This window comes from Styela clava, unplaced genomic scaffold (assembly GCF_964204865.1).
Source record: "Styela clava unplaced genomic scaffold, kaStyClav1.hap1.2 HAP1_SCAFFOLD_64, whole genome shotgun sequence".
Taxonomy (NCBI): Eukaryota; Metazoa; Chordata; class Ascidiacea; order Stolidobranchia; family Styelidae; genus Styela; species Styela clava.
In genome coordinates, this window is record NW_027556593.1 from 50,226 (window position 1) to 70,887 (window position 20,662).

General features: G+C 30.6%; 3 non-coding genes across 3 annotated transcripts; all 3 read right to left on the minus strand.

The window, feature by feature from the left end:
- Positions 1–15,218: 15,218 nt before the first annotated feature.
- Trnai-uau (transfer RNA isoleucine (anticodon UAU)) lies at positions 15,219–15,291 on the minus strand. The gene has a single exon. It is a non-coding gene; the product is annotated as a tRNA-Ile (tRNA).
- A 6-nt stretch (positions 15,292–15,297) lies between these two features.
- Positions 15,298–15,368, minus strand: Trnag-ucc (transfer RNA glycine (anticodon UCC)). The gene has a single exon. It is a non-coding gene; the product is annotated as a tRNA-Gly (tRNA).
- Positions 15,369–15,454: 86 nt separating this feature from the next.
- Positions 15,455–15,537, minus strand: Trnay-gua (transfer RNA tyrosine (anticodon GUA)). Its single transcript has one exon. It is a non-coding gene; the product is annotated as a tRNA-Tyr (tRNA).
- Between the last annotated feature and the right edge of the window lie 5,125 nt (positions 15,538–20,662).

Below are 20,662 nucleotides of genomic sequence, written 5' to 3' on the forward strand. Positions count from 1 at the left end.
AATTACAACAAAGGACATATTATTAGTACCGTAGGTGACGATCCACAAACATTTACTTTAGAACAAATAAAAGATATAATTTCCCCATCTCTTTTCGATTTATATAATACCAATAGAACTAAATTTTTTACAATAGTTAATGAAATTAACGGTAATATTACTAATTTAACTCTTCAAAAAGGAGACCCTTTGAATACTGCGTTAAAAGAAAAGTTATTACACCATAGAACAGAATTATTGAAAACAATAACTACTCTTCGTTTTCCAAACAAGTCGTCTTCTTCCGACCCCAATATTGAAACAACACCATCAAAAATACTACATGTTGGTTCAAGTGGTACATTTACTGTCCCTTATTTAAATTCAAATTACGATAGAACACCAGGGGATACTTTTGACTATACAACATCTTATTATGATGCTTTAAATAACGCGTCTGACTTTCATAGACTTTCGAATAACTGATCTGGTGGTAGCGGATCAAATGTTTACTACCATACGGGTTATTATATTTATTGATCTAACATATTAAAAAAAAGATGAGAAATTAAGTTACCTTATTCTTCAACTATACAACCCGAATGAAAGACATTGTCTTTTGAGCTTCGATACGATTTTGAGTGAACATATACCGTAGATACCTTAATATTTTTTACAGTAGGTATAAACTCCTTGGCTTCTTATTTTACAGATCCTTATCCTGAAACATTACGTATAAATGTAACAATTGATCTGCAAACTTTAAACGATGGTGAATCTAAAAGCTTCTGAATAAGTAATGTTGAATTAAATTCAGATGGTGCTTATCAATGAAAGAATTATAAGACTGTTTACCAGGAAAACGACACTTTCGGACAAGACATTTATTTTGTTTTAACTAAATCTTCAACAGGTCTATCTATGAGTTTTTCCAAATGATCATTACTTTATTGATTAGGAAAAAGAAGAAGCGACATAACTTCATCTATTTTACCTAACGAAATATCAATAAACAACATAAAATTAAAGGTGTAAAATGGCACGTTTCATAAATAGTAAACCAAATAGAACAGATTACAGATGAGCAAGAGCAATTAAAGGGTTAGGTGAAGTAGCTGAAGGGACTGCTCGTGTATTTCTAGGTATTACGGCCGCTGCACTTTTGACACCTAGTAATGAACGAGATAAGGAAAAAGATAAATTAACAAGAAAGGCATTTGATGATGCTCTTAGAGAAATTGGTGATATACCACCTAGTGATTTTCAATACAAATTAGATACATTAAATGAAATGACGTTGAATAACGTCTTAGCTAGTGATGGAATCGAAATGTTGAAAGGCCAAAACATTAAAGATATTATCAATGATTCCGATTTAACTCAACATTTACGAAATTTAAGAAGGGACGTACTAGAGTTGTTATTTGAAACAACACCAATCTTAGATGATATTCGAAATTTAACAAACAGTGAATTAATAGCTTTGTTACAAACACCCGAAATAGCAAGATTGATTTATCAAAAAGGATTCAAAAGCATAGCTGATTTTATTAGATATTTGGAAAGTGTTGCAGAGGACCCTACAAATCTTGGTAAAACAGCTAATGAAGAATTGGATTTATCAGGGGACAATACAAGTAAAGGTACTTCTAGCGAAAAAAAGACAAGTAAAGCAGAAAAAGAAAGCAAGGCAAGTGAACAAGAATCAAAACCTGATTCCGAGGCAGACGACAAAAAAAAGGATGCTTGCGATATTATTGCCGAAAAATATGCTGGTATTATAGACACTTCATCTGTGTCAACATGAGTGAAAAAACTCCACTACAACCCGGATTCCTTCATGTTAGCAACTTTTTTCGCTCCAAGAGCTCGTCCCGGAAAATGATACACATGACCCAATTTTTCGTGTGAGGCTTATTTAAGGTTGGTTCGGGTTCTAAAAAGTGGACAACCTTTCGTTGCTAGCTCAATTGGAGGAGTAGGGACCTTATTATGAAGAGGTCCACCTGACATAGCAATCATGCAAACACGTAATCAATGAAAAGGATTAGGACGCACAAAAGAATTCAAATCGTACAAGGCTGTAAGAAAATCAATTGGAAGAAACCATGCCATGAAAAAACGGCCAAGAAGAAAAACAAGAAAAATGTTAAAATTACGACGAGGAAGATATAGCGGAATATAATGGAAAATTCAGAAATTAAAAAAATAAAAGTACACACTGGAGCACCTTGTCGATGCTTCATGGATTACCTATATTATAAATATAAAATAGATATGATATATGTATTACGTTGATGACAAGAAAAGCAAATCAAAAAAGAATATAAAACATGATTAGGAATGGGTTTTTGTTCTGAAAGCCCAGAATGAACATACTTGCGTCAAAAATTAATGGTAACAGCATCACGATCAGATATGATTCGTCTTGAAAAATATTACGCAGATCTAAACGCAAAAGTTCAATCATCAAAACCAAAAATTGTTTTAGTAGGAGAGAACAAAAGTTCTATTGACATAAATGACACAAGAAACGACAAAGAAGAATAATCCAGACAACAATTTAACATTAAGTAATTTGAGAATTTCAGATACATATTCTTATTTATACGACTTGTTAGATCAAATAAAACACAACAAACCTTTTTCGATCGACGAAGTCAACTTAGCGGGAGGACGTCAAGCTGGAAAAACTTGAAATATTATTACTTTCTGTTTGTTGGCAAGCCTATACAACTTGGACAAAACATTTCACTTTTATTTCATTCGTAAAGTTTTGACTAATAAAAGAAACATGTTTGAACAAATCAATAAAGTAATGCCTAAATGATTCTCAAAAGCAATGGGTATTACGACCAACATAACTTATAATTCGATGAAAGGTTATAATTTCGAATTAAACGTTTTGGGAATCACTGGACAAAAAACAGCATACCAAGCACAATTAGGTCTTCCCCGGACAAATGCGGACTATATTATAATCTTCTACGAAGAAGCATACGAGTTTAATGCTCGTGATTTTGACCGTGTATTCAACGCTACCGGAGGATCGAAAAATTCAAAGATTTTGATTTTCAAAGCCAGCAACCCATGAAACCCAAGTTGTGCATATTTTCAAGACTTTCAAAATGTATTGCCGTGAAACGAAAAAGTAATGATGAGTAAAGGAGAGGATTATTATTTCGACAAGAAAAACAGAACTCTCTATCATTGAACATGCATTGTTAAAACGGTTCAGGACGATATTGTTTCGCCAAATCGTATTAAAAAGATGTACGAACGGGCTCATAAAAACAAACTCGAAGCACCAACCATATTATATGGAAAGCCAATGATTGCCGAAAACCAAACATTCGACACATCAAAAATTATCTATGTTGGAGGAGAAGGTGATGAACCATCTCTTATTCCTTACAATGATTTTTTGATACGTGTAGGAATCGACTTCGGACAAACTCGTAATCCAACAGCAGTTGTTTTCGGGATATCGAATTTTGAAGGATCTCGAATATTGGTACTCGACACCTTAACAATTGAACATCACGAAAGAGCAATTCACACACCGGAATTGACAACTCGTATATTAGGATTTATAGTGTATAATATGAATCTTTTTGAACTAGACAAAAACGAAACTGTTTACGTTAATTGTGATACTAGTGATATGCGACTCGTGTGAGATCTCCAATCATTAGCTGATAAAAGAAATATTGATTATCTTTCTTTTTCGGGTGTTAAAAAAAATTCTAAAAGATTTAGAAGAAGCGAACGTCTTATGGCTTGAATGCTAGCTTTAGGAAATCGTTGCTTTTACATGTTTCGGAATGAAAACAACAAAAAATTAATTGCTTCTATGCAATCTATCGTTTTGAGACCTGATAAAAAAGGTTTTGTTGAAGACGAAAGTAGTGGTAGCGGTGATGACCAATACGACGCACTATGTTATGCGTTCTCTGACGAAATTGCCAGAAGAACATTAGGACAACCCACCGAGGAAGTTTCTAAAGAAATGATTAACGAAAAACCCGTGACTTCTTCTTAAAAATAAGAGAGAAAACAGGCCTCTAATTTTACCTTTCCATAGTAAAGTACGTTAGGTTGTCCTTTTTGGACCTATATTTTTAGGTCTTTTTTCGCATAAACGAATAAAACATAGGCTTCTGCAAGATCATCAGAAAAAAATTTAACTATTGTGCTTCTGGCGACTTGTTTGATTCGATATTCCACAGAATTTTTTTTCGTGTTCTTTTCGACTTCAAAACCTTTACCGTGTTCTTTAACGAAAAATTCTACAGACTTCTTTTTTTTGAATTCTCGTTTCAAAGCTTCGTTCAAAACTTCTTTACTCACTTTTGTCTCATTGTGATAAAATGATTTTAGTTCTCCGCGGATGTTCATTCGTGTCCTTTCGTAAACAACTCCTTTTTTGAAACTAAGAGATTTAATAATTTTCAAATAACCATACATGTCGTCATAGAAAACCAAGTTAGTAGTACCGTTTATATCTCGAATTATTCGCGTATAATTCTCAAGAATGTCGTAGAAATTACCCTGATCATAATAGTATTTACCTTCTATTAAAGCGTAATAACCAGATTTCTTCCCAACATCTCATGCGATTAAATTGTTCATATTTCTTTATTTAAACTCAAATTAGATGTTTCTCCTGTGTTTTTATCGATGTAAACAATATATTTTTCGATTTCATTTACTTTTAACCCAGCTTTTTTCGGTAAAAAATTAGTTGAGAAAAGTCTTGCGTATGCTCATAATTGACATCCATATTTGAATCTTTCCAAATTGTTTGTTGATCTTTTACTTGTTTTTCAGTCTAATACGAAAAACTTACGTGTTTTTGTGTTGTAACCAATAACATCAACAGTTCCACAAAGATAAGCCTCTGGATCCATAAGTTTTTGTTCTATTAAACAAACTTTCATATACTTAGGTAGAATTGTACATTTATCGTTTTTTACCAATTCTTCCATGTGCTTATGGATTTCAATTCCTCTCTTTGATGCTTTTCGCAAAATCATATCCTTATATTCAGGATCCATTGTCATTGTCTTATCGTAATAATGTTGGGCATAACCAAATACTGAGGTTACGCCATTCATTGACTTTTTGTTATATGTATATTTGTGTTTTTTTTCATCGAATTCCAAATATTGACTTCGTTTTTGAAACCTTGAATCGTCCAAGTGTTTCAATAAATATTTTTTATAATTAATATGATGTTTCATTGTTATTTTGTTCCTCCCATGTTACATCTTGTTTGAAATAATCTATACATTTCGTATCTCCACAAAAGCATTTAATGATTGTTCTTTCTTTGAACACCATTAAAAAACCTTTGTATGTTCGTTTGACTGTATCATGATGGATCTTATTAAGGTGACATTTAGGTACAAACCCTATAATATTTTCCTGTGTCATGCAACGTCTAACGCTATATCCCTTATCTTTTAGCATTTGAACCAAGTTCTGTACCCTACCTTCTGTTTTAATCCCTTTTTCATAAACAGCACACTCTTCAAGCATATTCTCTACTTCTTTTGGTATGTCTATTGGTTTTACATTGTTGTTATTATAATAGTAATCATTCTTATCTATCATCATCATATAGCTATATGGCTTAACTTCAATGTCATATTTCGAAGCAATTTTTCATTTTAATTTTCATAATTTCTTGCTAGGATTTTTAAAAACCAATTTGTATTTCCCTTTTTCTTTTCCTCACTTAGAAGTTATTGACAATGTTTTATCTTTGTATTTTAACAACAAAGGATGTTTTTGTACAGTGTCATCGTCATCGAAAACAACGTATTCCTGTGCTGGTTTAATAGCTAATGAATTAAATTGTTGAAACCTTTGTATGTTGTTTCCAGAAGTGAAAGGGTTAACCATATCTACCAAACTAATTTTTTGTGTGTCTACGGCATATTCCTTTTTCCTATTGATAACAAAACGTTCGGAATTATTATTTTCACCAACATACGATAGTGTTCATTGTATTTTATCTAATTCGATTCCGAGCCTTTTGATTTTTTCAACCATATCCATATTGTCTTCAAATAACTTTTTTCGATAACTCTCTTCAAAAGCAAATCCAACGAATTCATGCGGTAATTCTTTCATTCGATCTTCCTCAAATAATTTCAATCACGACAATCTTTCTTCATATGGGTACAATGATAATTTTTTGTTATTAACCAACAACGCACTTTGTTTTGATGGTTTGTATATTCCTTTTGCCACTATCTTTTTCGTTTCCTTAATTTTATAGCAGTGGTTGTTCACATCTCGACTTAAAAATCAATCTAGTTCTGAAATAGTTACTTCGAAACCACTTTTATCCATTACTTTTTTAGGTACACCTGTCAAATCTTTTTTACTTTGAACGAAAACACCGTCCGTATTAATGTTGATTATTACAGCCTCGGGATCCTGCAATAAAATATTGCTTATTAACAATCAGATTAAAACTCGTCCTTGTCTGCAAATTCAGTTTTGCGTGGCAAATCCAGCCTCGTTGTTCAAAGAGTTCTTTTTGAAAAAATAGGGAAGAAAACCAAACGTCGAATTCAACAATAGTTTCATCGCTTCACGTTTGACCTTGTCCTCTTTTGTTCCGTATTTAAGAACTGTTGTTTGATGTTTTAATTCGCAATATCGGTTAAAACTAGCTTCAGTAAACAATTTAAACAATTTAGACTGCTGTCCAAGTACCAAAATGTTTGGGTAAAGACTTGTGAAATCCATCGAATAAATTTTACCTTCTGTTTCGCTAGCCTTAAAAAACTTTCTAAAAACGACATTGTGAACCCCTCCGTTGTAATTATTTCCGTTATTAAGACAATTCTTGTTGTGCGCTGGTAGGTTTATTGGGTTAAAATCATTTTCTTTAATGTGATTTCAAAACTCAGGATTGTCCTTGCTTATCCCGAAATTCATAATCGTATACGGATCGATCACAATTGTTTCTGGATTGAATTTAAACAAATATGGTAAAACGTATGTAATTTTTTTATTGAAAAGAGCTCAATCCAATTTACGAACAGCCAACAAACTTTGATTTGTCATCAATTGTTTAATGTTTAAATACGGGTGTCTGTCGTGGTTTTTGTATAATTTGTATGTAGCTTCCAAGTCATTTTTCAAATACGCAATACATTTTTCTTTGTTGTTTTTGTAATAATCTCATTCTTCGAATTGTCTCTTATCACCTTTTTCGCCCTTTCAAATATCTTCTCCAAATTCTTTGAAGTATTTATTTTTTAATGACGGTCCAATCGACTTATATAAATCAAATTGGTTATCCGCCAAATCGTAAATCTGTGGTCACTCATAAGCGTAAAGTCATGAATAAAAAGTATTATTTTTCTTGTAAAACTTCGCCACTTGTTTATAACCATTATTAATAATATAACCGTTGTATTCATTTAAGTTATTTCCGTTGTTGAAGTAGGTTATCATTAAAACGTCATATCGAAAGAAATTGAATCCAATTATTTTGTCACAATTTGGCATGTATTTTTTTATACCTGCATCGTGATTACTAAACTCTCGAATCGTAATTTCTTTCGTATCAACGTCCATTTCCCCCACAATAAAATACCATTCTTCAAAATTTTTGCCTTTGTATAATTCTGTATCGATAATTAATTTTTTCATTATTTTATGTTTCCTTCCTTATATTTTTTGCTAATTATAAATCATCACCCGTTAACCATTTTACCTGAAAATTCATTTTCTCTTTTTAATCTTACTTTTTCAACATCGTAAGTATCAAAATCAGTATTCTCAAGTAATTTGTTAAAACGAATTTTTCCTTCATTTTCTCATCTATTATCTTTACAAAAAGACTTGTATTCTTCGTATATTATTTTACCATTTTTTTCCAAGGTTATATCGATAACTTCTTCAAATAAATTGTCCAAAAATTGTTCTAATTTTGGTCTTGTTCTTTTTGCGTACAATTCTTTCATTTCTTTTGTTTGATATATTTTACATTTCGATTTCACAAAATAATAAAATGCGATTGTCATAATCTTTGTCAAACTTTTCTTGTTGTACATAATCGACTCTGGATCATGTCTTGCCTTGTACTTACCAAAATTGTTTTTTAGTTCTATAAAGCAAAAACGTCTTCGTAAAGCCTCTCGCCCATTAATTTCAGAATTGATATGATATACTTCATTAGTCGAAAAAATATAATTTTGAGGAGGAATTACTTTTGAAAAGCTTGTTTTGTATTTTTCTTCGAAAGATTTAACGCAATTTTTGTCTGTAAAATCCTTCAACAATGCTATTCTGCTTTTATTTAATTTGTACTCCTCGTCGAATAAAACAGCAACTCGGTTAATTAGAGTTGTATATATCATTTTATGTCCGGCATCTAGCATTTTGATCGATGCTTCGTTTTGAATGCCGTCTTCGTTTGTTTTTTTTATTAGTCGTAAAAACTCAGATTTACCATTGTTTCCTCCACCATTAATTACTACTATACTTCCCATTTTTGCTCTGTAGAGATTGACCTTAGCTAATATTGTGAATAATGTCTTTGTTAATTCTTCGTCTTTTTTAGCGAAATCCGCAACAAATTCGTATTCTTTATCATTGCGGAAATCAATTTCGTTATTTAAATATTTAGTAAAAAGTTCATAATCGAAAAAAGTCTCATTTGGTATAAATCATGGTTTTTTGTGTTCCTCTGTCATCTCCTCTTTATTTTTTAATATCATGTCAGGTAATTCTCATTCGGTAATTCCGTTGTCGGCAACTCGGTATAATCCTTTGTTGGCGAAAAAAAACCCTTTTCTGTTTTGAATGAATCCTGCCATTTTTTTTTGATATTCAAAACTGCTATCTCTGTCCGTACTAAAATATTGTGGAAAATCTTCTCGAACGTTTTTGATCAAGTTGATATGTCCAATACTTTTTTTTGTGAAAAACTCTAACAAATCAAAATCGTCTCATTTGATTCATTTTTCTTTATAAAATAAATAAAGTCCAATAGAATCAATGTGAAAAATAGGGAGCGTTGCCCTTATATACATACATATAAAGGCAACTTTTCCGTCTTTCAACCCACAATTGTTGAGAAAAAAACTTGGTGGTCAGTCTGGAACCAATAATCGATGTTCACTGTAGTTAAAATTACTATTATTGAATAGCTTTTTGACCACTTTTGTTTTTTCCGATTGTGTATTGGGGATGAGGTCTAGCTCGCGTCTCAACCCGAAGCGTCTCCTTTAACTTCAATTTTTTTTGAATTGATTTCGGGTTTGTCATATACGATTGAGTTGTAGCTATTTCGAGTTAATGGAGCAATTGCTTCATCACGTTCTTTTCATTCACCGAATTTATCAGCTAAAAAGACTAATGAGTTTTGGAATTTTGGTGCCATTGAAATTTTGTTTCATTTTCTCAAAGTTCCGTCTTCATTTAAGTAAGGTGTCTTTTTTTCCATATCTTGCATTAAGAAAGGTTGACGATAAGTTAATCCTCTAACTTTAAGATATACACCATTCATTTTGTCTTCTTTGATTAGTTTTACAGCAAAATCGAAAACATCTTTTTCATCGAAAAATTGTCTAATAATGCTAATAAAAATTTTGATGTATTTTTGCTTTTCGATTGAATATGCGATGATTTGTAGTCGAATGTATGAATCTCCATTCAATTTAGCGTTTTTACTATTTTGAATAATCCCGTGCGTCGCTTTGATGACTGATCCGATTACCATTTGTGCTCTTTCGAATGCTCGTTTTTTTTCTCCCGCAGTGACAAATTCCACTCCACTTTCTTTTTTTGCAGGTTCATTAACTACCACATTATCTTTTACAGATTCTGGCGTAGTTGTTGTTGTGTTTTGCAATTTAAAATCAGGTGCGTATTGTACTTCAGTTTTTTTTGTTGCAGGGTTTGCAGTGTTTGTTGTTGGGTTTGCAGTGTTTGCAGTGTTTGTTGTTGTGTTTGTTGTTGTGTTGTTTGTTTCCATTTTTTTTCTCCTTATTGTTTTGGCACGTTTATTTTGGCCATAATGGTTTGTTTTGCTTCTGTGATTTTTGTATGTTTGTTGATAATTTTTTCCAACTTAGCTGGTGGGATGCCAAATTCTAGTTCGATATCTTTAACTACCTTAACATAATTAATTTTTCGCATAGAAACTGGTTGTTTCATCGTTACTGAAAAAGAGTTATCTTTTCCGATAATTTTAGTCACTTCGTTTTGTGACATGTAATTAATCATTGCTTCTTTGTGTAATTTAACTTTTTCTTTAATACACGCTTCTTCTTTTTTTGCTGTGATAAAACCGTCTAAAACGACCAAATCTTGAGCTGAAATTACTTCTAATACTTCTTTATTTTTCTTTAACATTAGTGTTTTATTTGTTTCCATTTTTTTCTCCTTATTTTTTATTATTTGCTTTGTATTTTGCTTGTTCTGCTTTTTCTTTTTCTTCCATGTATTTTTTAGTGTGATGTTCTACAACTGCTGATAATTTTGAATAATCAAAAGATGTTTGTAAAATATCTTCATGCAGTGCTCTAAATTTAATACTTGCTTCTTTGTCTTTCTTGTTTTTTTTGAATTCAGCTTTTAATTTTTTTCCAAGTGATTCAATTTTTGACATTAATTGTAATCTGTCATATTCAAATTGTGCTAAATCAATAGCATTTTCTTTTTGTGTTTTCATTGTTTTTTCTCCTATGTTTTTGTTATTTTTGGCCATTTTTTGGTCCTCCTTTATTTGTTCTAACTATAAAATAATATCCTAAAATAATTTGTACGATGAATAGTAATAGTATGATTATACCACAAATGATAAAACCAGTTGTTTTTAGTGATAAAAAATATCCTACTCATGCTGTGTAAAGTGGAATCAATCCACTAACTGTAAATATAAAACCTGATTGTACAAGGCTAAATGATTTCAAATCTTTTCATTTTCGTTCAATGTTTAATCCTGAAAAGAAAAACGAAATGTTTGTTGCCAGGAAAGCAAACGCCCCCATTGGAAAACCAAGAAGGTAATAAAAATACACCGCATTATTATCTCCACTCATGTCTCCGATGACACTTCATTCTACGTCACTAATCGCACATATTACTATTGACATTGTCGTAAATAATAAGGCTAAATAATTAATAGCCAATACTACCTTCAATATTGTTTTTTTTCAGTTTATCGGTTTTTTTATATTAAGCATTTTTTTTGTTCTCCGTTCTTTTATTTATTATACACTGATAACAATATAAATTGTATCTTTTTCTACCTGTAAAACTTTCAGGTGTTTTTAATTCTGTATTTTCGAGGTTTTTATCTTCCGTGTGTTCAGCATCAAGATTGTTTCCACATTTACATTTATTGTACGGAATGTCAGTGAAATAATGACTTCTTTCTTTTAAAAAATCAATAATTGCTGTTTCATCTCGAAAAATACAGCTATATTTGTTAATCATAATATATGTAATTGATACTCCTCTCGAAAGTAAAAAACGAAAAATCATTAACACGTCATCCATTAAATGGTTGAAAAAACCTAATTCTTCAAACACAACCATTTTTATATTTTTGGGTTTTTTAATGAATTTCGTGATTCAATCGTATTCGCTTCCAAATTCGAAAAATAAAGATTTATTTGAAACCGATAATGATTGTCCCATATCCCACAAGAAACAATTTTTTTCAATTTTTGAAAACTCTTCGTGGCTTAATAATGATGTACTTAATTTACACACATTGTATTTATCGTAATTGTCTGTTGGTCGAATTGATTCTTCCGGTACTACATATAGTATTTCATCAGGTTTTAGAAAACTATCCAGTCATTTCTTGACATTTGTGGTTTTTCCGGTTTTCATTGCTCCGAAAACACCAAACATTAATCCAGTTTCGAAACGTACTGCGTCTTCTTCGAAATCAAATCATTTCCGATCATCATTTCGGTTTCATTTAATTATATTACTTTTTTTCATATTTCTCCTCAAAGCTCCTTATCTTGGGTTGTTTTCCTATATATTGTAACTTTTTCTATTTGTTGTTTAACGGCGTAACCACCTTTAGCGTTGAAAAAATCGAATGTTTTTCGAAACGCAGAACGTATTAGATTAACGTACTTTTTATCAAGGCATTTTTCGTCGTAATTGTTTGTTGGTTTTCGAATTGTTGCTCGACGCATTATTTCAGTCGTAGGACAATCGAGAAAATGAATTTCATCAGGGAAATAATCATCTAAAATAGTTTCGTTATATAATCCTAATAATTCGTGTTCATTAATTGTTTTGTCTCCACCGAAAACTTGATAAGCATAAGTACTAAAAATGTATCGATCACAAATAACAACATCGTATTTTTTCAATTGTGGTTTGATATATTTCATAAATAATTCTCATCCAATTCCGATAAACAAAACTGCTTTAGTTCGTGAACTAATATCTAGTTTATCATTGAAAAAGATTTTATTTGCCATAATGCGTCCAAATTTTATACCTTTTGGTTCGCATGTTGTAAGTACTTTCAATCCTTCTTTTTTTAATTCTTTTTTTAATTTTTTAATATATGTTGTTTTACCAGAATAATCAATTCCTTCGACAACAATAAATTTTCCTTTTTTCATTTTTTACATGTTCTCCTTTCGTATCACTATTGGTACTGCTTGTCCTTTCAGTTCAATAACAATGTGGTCTCCAACCTTGTATCCTTGTTTATTTGTTGATAAATTAACTTTCTTAGCGAAAATTTCATTCAACTTAACAGGGTGGTTTAATCATGCTATATAACTTATTTTACCAGTTTTTTTTCCAAATTGTGTAGTTATTTTTTTGATTGTTGCACACGCCGTCGGTCCTGGTAATTTGAACGCGTATTTACGCTCGATAATAATACCGTCAATAGGATAATCAATTTGTTTTTGTTGTTCGATGTAATCATTTAACTCATCAATTTTTATTGTTTTTTCAACATTTTTATAATTAATGAAATCAATTAAATTATGTCGTTCCACTTTTTGCTTCCTATTAAGAAGACCAACAACGTCTCTTCGTGTCCCATTTTCTTTTTTCATAACAAGTTCGCCCCAGCCGACTTCCAATATTCCTTCTATGGAAAAAGTTGTTATTTCTGATCAAGAACGGCAAACAATTAACTTATTGGTAGAAGCATCATAAAATGCTCCCACCCCATCAAGTTTTGGACTCACCACTATTGTTTTAGCGTGTGGTGCCAATTTAAATAAAATGTCTTCTAAGTTTCAAAATTTTTTTAACGTTTTATTATTTATCATTTTGCAATTCTTCTAGTTTGATAATATGAAAACTCAATAATCGCTTCATCATTTCACAATGTAAAATATAACTAATTGATTCTTCTATATCTTCTAATAATATATGTTGTGAAGTATCTATATATGTTTCTCTTATTTTGATATCCAACTCGCTATATTTTTTAAATAAACTTTTGAGACCTTTAACATTTATTTTTTTAGTATATATTTTATATATTATCGTGTCTTCGATTATTCTATATTCTGAATTTTCGTTCCCATCAAAAAATCTGTAGGAAAAATATATTTCACTTTTTCTCTCCTTGTAGAAATATTTTTCATGTTCTAATTTGTCTCAATGATTCATTTATTTTGTGATATATCCTTTTTTAATTGCGTTTATCTCTCTTACTTTTTCATACGCTTCTTTTAGCGAGATTTTGAATATTTTAGCAATGGCTTCTGCGTCAGTACACAAAGCACCAAGGTTTAAAACATCATTAATTAGTTCTAAACCAATATATTTATGCTCAAAACATGGTGTAAATAATAGATGTGATGATTCGTCTAGGCAGTGAATGGTACAATAATCGCATTCATAAATGTTGTTGAGTATATCTTTATTATTTGGTTCAAATATTTTATTCATTATTTTTTTGTTCCTCCTCTTAATTTTTTTCACAATTTAAATGCTGTGCTTGTTAAAACTAAGCTTAAAACGATGAAAGCAACACCTGCTAATCCAAGCCCAATGCTATTATTTACTACACGATCTGCGTGATATCCGTATTGTGTATCATTTTCTGAAAGCAATAACGCTTTATCAAATGTTTTATATGGTTCTGACAATTCTTTAATTGCGTCTTCTTTAATATCATTGTTAGGAAAATTTAACCCATATGATCCTCATTTTTCTTTAGCTGATTCATATTTTTTTAGTGTTGATTTTAATACTTTCAATTCAAATTCGGCGTCTGTTTCTTTTTCTCTTAAAGGTGTTAAGTCTTGTTTTTCCATTACATCAGCGGTACTTTCATCGGAAGCTACAGAATCTTCTCTATATGATTTTCTTAGTCATCCTCTATCTTCAATTTCCTTTGTTTTATTAGCAATAGCTTTTTCAATAAGTATGATTTTTTCGTCTAATGCTTCAATGAAAAATTGACTATTTAATTTATAATCTTGTTTGATTGATTCCGCTAATAATTCTTTAAATGTAATGGGTGTTTTTTTTCCAATTCCAATTTCATATTTTAACTTGGTTGTAATTTCTATAGTAGCATCTTCAATTATTCCATATTTAGTAATAGATGCTGTTTTTTGAGCTTCAAAATCTGCGTCTCGTTTAATTACTAATTCATCATAGATTGTTACTTTTGTGGGTACGCTTTTGCTCAATGTGATACTATGTAACACAATTCCAGTGATGGCACCAATTAAACTTAATGCGCCAACTCCTAAAACGATACTGTCTAACCTGTTTTTTTGTAAGAAGTTTCTAATCTATTTTCTCTATTTGTCATTATTTTTGACCTCCTATTTTATTTAATTCCTTTATGTAATATTTTATCATGCTATTTATACTTTTGTACACTTTTTTTCGACGCGCCTGTTGTTTTTTTGTAATGTCTTTAGGGATCGAATTAATATCCAAATGTGCTGTCATAAGTCGTTGTACATCAACTTTTTTTGATTTGAGATCGGCTCGCAATTTTGATTCGCAACGTGACACTTCATCGTCAACAGCAAACATTCGTTTAATTTTATCTATTCTATTTTCCATATTTTTTTTCCTCCTTTCCTTATATGGTACCCACGGGAGGATTCAAACCTCCAACCTAGGGCTTAGAACACCCTTACTCTAATCAATTGAGCTACGTGGGCTAAATGGTCGGAAAGAGAGGACTTGAACCTATGATCTCTCGGACCCAAACCGAGTGCTTTTCCATCTAAGCTACTTTCCGATGGTAGAGCCATTGGGGATCGAACCCAAGACCTCACGCTTATAAAGCGAGCGCTATAACCACTAAGCTATGGCTCTATATGGAGCAGATGAGAGGAATCGAACCTCCATAGTCAGATTGGAAATCTGAAGTTCTACCATTAAACTACATCTGCTAATGGTGCTGGTTACAGGCCTCGAACCTGTACTCGTCCGTTTACAAGACGGGTGCTTTGCCACATTAAGCTAAACCAGCAAATGGTGGAGGAGGAGAGATTCGAACTCCCGTATCTAAAAAGAATCTGATTTACAGTCAGACGCGTTTAACCACTTCGCTACTCCTCCGTGGCGGACCTGACGAGAATCGAACTCGCTATCTCCTCTTAGACAGAGAGGCATGTCATCCATTACACCACAGATCCAAATGGTGGAGATGGCGGGATTTGCACCCACTTCTTGACGCAATTTGATCATGATTGTTTAATTTCGCTTTATATGATCATTCAAACGAAACTTAGTTGCTATTTACGAAATTGTCCCGCAACTGACAATTAAGGGGTTTTTTTGTTATTATATTCTCTAATATGACGGTGAAAACTGAAACGTGTTATTAGATACCAATGAGGATTCATTCATCAACATTGAAAGGTTGTTTGTAGTTGTTTTTGCATTTGTTAAAAAAAGAAACTACGCCAATCGAACCTATACATCCCCGAATATATTATACTACACTTTTCCTCCTCCAAATAATTTTCTTTTTAAATATTGTAAAAATGTTTCTTTCTTTTCTATTGTTGTTTTAGGTTCGAGTTTCCTATAAACTCTTGCGAAACGATGCAATGCTGGTCATCTACTGGTGAATATTTTATTCTCTCCATAAATGTTATAGTGTTTACCAACAACCTCAAAACCTTTATCTTTAATGTTTTTAGGTGTTTCATCGAGCGAAAAAATGTAATCGTTTCAAATTCACAATTTACGAAAAACAGACAATAAAAGATGATTTGTTTTATCTTTTTTAATTTTAATGTCATTCTCGATAACATATTCTTCGATAATATCTTTAATTTTAGTATGTGTTTTCGTACTTTTTTTATATTTGTTGTCTAAGTATAAGTTGTCAACCTCTATTGTACTAAATCGCATTCTTTTTATTCGATATAGCGATCATTTAGTTAATCTATGTTTTTTAAAAAAAGGACTTTGAAATTTAATGTCTTTACATAGTTCGATTTGTTCTTCATTTAGTTTTCACAAATTGTGTTTCTTGATTTCTAATTTTTGACAAATAGCTTTTATATCTTTTTCTTGAAGATATATAGTTGTGTTTTTAAATATACTGATTTCGTATTTGAACTTTTCAAGAAACTTTAAATATCCAAATTCTTCTCCTGTTTCGATAATCTTTTTCGCCAAAATAGAAGCACTCACTAATGCTGATTTTGGATCAAAGCATTTATTGTATATATTAAGTGATTTAATATTGTAAAACACAGGACAACCTTCTTTATTCATGTATCATTTGGCTCCTGCTTTCTTCATTCTATTCAAGAATCATCAATAAACCGAAAAATGTTCCTCAAAAGTAGTTAATATTCCCGATTTGGTATCTTTCGAGTCTCAGTAGTTAACTCACACTTGTTTACTTGTTATTCCTTTATGTTTGTGTGTGTAGTAAAACATTCTTTCCTCGTATGTTAATTGATTTATTTGTTTTTTATTTTTCATAGTTTTATTTATATTTAGTCTTTTCTATATAATGTTTAATACATAATACTTGATATTTATCAGCGTCTCCAACCAAATTATTACTGTCGTTGTGTAAAATGTAATTAGAATATGCTTTTTCATCGCATTCGAAACAACGAGCTTCGTCTAATTGGTAACGAACGTCAGCAAATCTTCCAACGTATTCTTGAAAAAAATATCGTGGATCTGTCTTATATAATGTCAATAGACAAAATACAAGAGTAATACGACGGCGTTGTAAGTTTGGAATTTGTTGTAGAAACTCATATGGATAAAAGTGAAATTCATCAAAAAATAGAACATTGTGTCCTTTAGCTATGGCATCTTCAATTTTATTTGTCAAATCGATATGATCACGAAAAGTGATAACTGGTCTAATTTGACGTGTTTCTCTTGTTGTTCCTTCTAATTGAAAAATTTGTGGTTCTTCAATACCTCATTCTGCGATAAGCTTTTTTAACTTTGTCGTCTTTCCTGCTCTCATGATTCCTTCGATTGAAATAATGAGCCCTTTATTCAATAACTCTTGTTTGAACATTGTTTTTTTTCCTCCTGTGTTCCTTTTTTTTTTATTTTTTTTGTTTGCTGGCAGAGAGACGAAGCCTTGACGTTTACCAAGACCTCGTCATAAAACCGGCCGTAATATGACCGGTTAAGGTGAATGAAACAGTGACTTTGAAAATAAAAAGATAAAGGAAAGGAAATTGTCGCTTAAGCTAGTTGTCACTGCCTCTTCACAATAATATACATGGTAAAAAAAATAAATTGTGTTTCCTTTTTGCATCTTTTTTTTATCTTTTTTTTTCTTGTTTTGTAATTTCCTTTTCAAACTTTTTGAGCATGTCCTTAAATATCATTTGATGTAGAAAATCATATCCAAATTCTTTATCAAACTTTTTTTCAGGCATGTCTTCTCGTCATTCAGCGAAAACAACATTCAACCGGCATAGTTTTTTAGTGTCGCAACTTACCATAACCTTAAGGTCAAATGATTTATCCTCGTCTTTACGTTGTTCGAAATTCATGAAGAACACAACTCTTTTACTGTCGTTATCATCTCAACTGGTGTTTGTGTATATTCATTTTCGATGTTTTTTTGTAATTTCCTTACTGATTTTTTCAAAATAATCATGAAACTTCAAATTTCTCTGATTCATTTTTGAATTAAATTTTTCTACTTGTTTTTTTGTCATATATTTCATTATTCTTCTCCTTTATATTTATACGATCCTCTTTTTTTCGTGAATTTTTGATTAGCTATTTCTTTTCTAATTCTATTAATTGTCTTTATTTTTTCAACGTTTTCTTTTTCTCAATCAAGAACAGCATATACACCAATAAATATTTTGGGATTATCGCCTTTTTTTCAAGTTGAAAGTTTTGTTTTTGCTAAGTTAACAAGATTTTTTCGACATCTATTGAAAGCGCTACGTGAAACTTTATTTTTCATGTAAGATGGGTAATTATTTGTTGATTCATCGGCTTCATTATAGTCTTTGTTAAAATATTTTTGTGAAATTTTTCAAACTTTTTTCATACGAATATTTTCAAAATCATAACTATATAATCTATTTCAATTTTTAGCTAGTATAATTGAACTCATTTCTTTTCTAATAGTTTTTTTAAATTCTTCAAGATAATCATCTAATTTTTCAAAATCCTCAAGTATTAAATAAACTTCGATTTTGTTATTATCACTATCTTCTAAATGATATCATCGTCTAGGTTTTTTTTCTAAAATATGAATATTAAAGTTTACAAAGTCAAATCTATGACCCATAGACTCAATAGTGACGACAAAACGACCTCTCAAAGGTTCATGTGGTGACTCATCCCAGCTCATTCAATCACAATAAACCATACCACAATTCATTTTTTCAACAGCACTAATAAGTGTATTTTCCATTTTTTTTTCTAATTGTTTTAATTCGTCGTAAGATATTTTTTTATATTTTCCATTTCCATCCGAAAAATTTGACATTATTCTTTTCCTCCTTTTAGATATTTAATAATATAATCTATTTTTTTTTCAACCTCTAATAATCGTTCTTCTGTAATTGCACCGCTACTTGTTGGGTGAGGTACCGCCATTTGAATTAATCTCTTCATGGTCTTAAAAGCCGGTAAATTGGGAAATCTATATTTTTCATTTTTGTTTCATCATTTGTTATGTTCATACGTGTATTTATCATCATCCCTTACTGTACTAGTACAGCTTTCTCACACGCTATTAATGTATTTTAAACTCAAGTATGCGTCTTTTAAGTTAAAAGGTTTAGGTAATAAATTAGCATATCCATTCAATTCATAAAAATCTTCATCTTTATTTTTTATAATACAGTTACCGTTTGTTAATAGTGGTGTGGCTGACATATAAACACCTGTTTTGTGTAAGCTATATAATCTAACAACATATAATTTATTGTTGTATATAAACATATCTAATTTTTTATATTTTTTTTTAGAATCGTAAAGTGGAACACCTTTTTTGATGAAAGCCACTTGTTCTTTTGTCAATTGTCATTCTCAAATATGATCCGCGTTGTGTTTTAGTGTTGTTTCTTTATTTTTTGTCATTATTTTTTCCTCCTTTATTTTCAATTAACTTTGTCAATTGTTTTGTTTTTTCAAATAATTTTTTAATATCTTTTTCTTGTTCAATACTACTTTCTGAATTATGATTAAGGCATTCACCTAACTTTTTAATGTCTTCATGATTTGCTTTAATCATCTTTTCAAAATTTTTCAATAATTGAATAATAGTTTCATTTTCTGTCATTATTTCTGTCCTCCTTTGTTTGGTTTTATAAATTCTATAATTCTACCTTGAAGCTTTGCCATGTCATTTTGATTTTTGATGAGCGCTTCGATTTTCGAATTCATCAATTCGATTTGTTTTGTTATATTATTTTCCATTGGTTTTTTTCTCCTTAGAAGTGATCTTATCTGTTTTCTTCTTTATTTCTATATTTTTATTATATCACATTATTTTTTTTCTTTCATTATTTTTTTCCTCACTCTCAGGGAGGTCCTCTTCTTGTTGCGATAATATCTTCATAATTATCTATACAATGTTTAAATGCTATAATCATATTTTTATACTGCTCTTGCATATCCATTTCTTTTTGTATTCTTTCTTCACATTCATCGTAAAGTCTGCTACTATTCGCTAAATGTTCTCTCAATAAGTTTAAATCGAGACCCCATGGGACAATGCTATTTTCAATCTCATATATATATTCTTCTACTGTCTTTTTTTTTACTGGTTGGTTTTCACCATCTTTTTCCTTCATTTTTTGAATTATTGCTCACATAAGCAATTGTTTATAAAACTTTAAACTTTCGTATTTTTTTATTACGTTATCCACGTAGTTTTCTACTTTTTTGTACATTATTTTTCTTTTCCTCCTTTTGAAATAATCAAATGTTTTTCTCATAATTTTTTAAATTTAATCATGTCTAATTTGAAACTATTTTTCTTACTTATTAATTTAATCAATAATAAAGGTACTCCTTTTGATGTAACCAAATCAAATATTTTTTCTCCTTTTAAAACATAACCTTTTTGTATGTTTAATAAATCACTTACTGTTTTTGTTGTCATTATTTTTCAAAAAACCTTTTCTTCTTTCATTACTATTGTATCATATTCTTTTTCGAAAAGTTTAAATAAAAATGGTCCTCGATAATTTAAGAAGTAACCACGCATTGAAGCATTTCG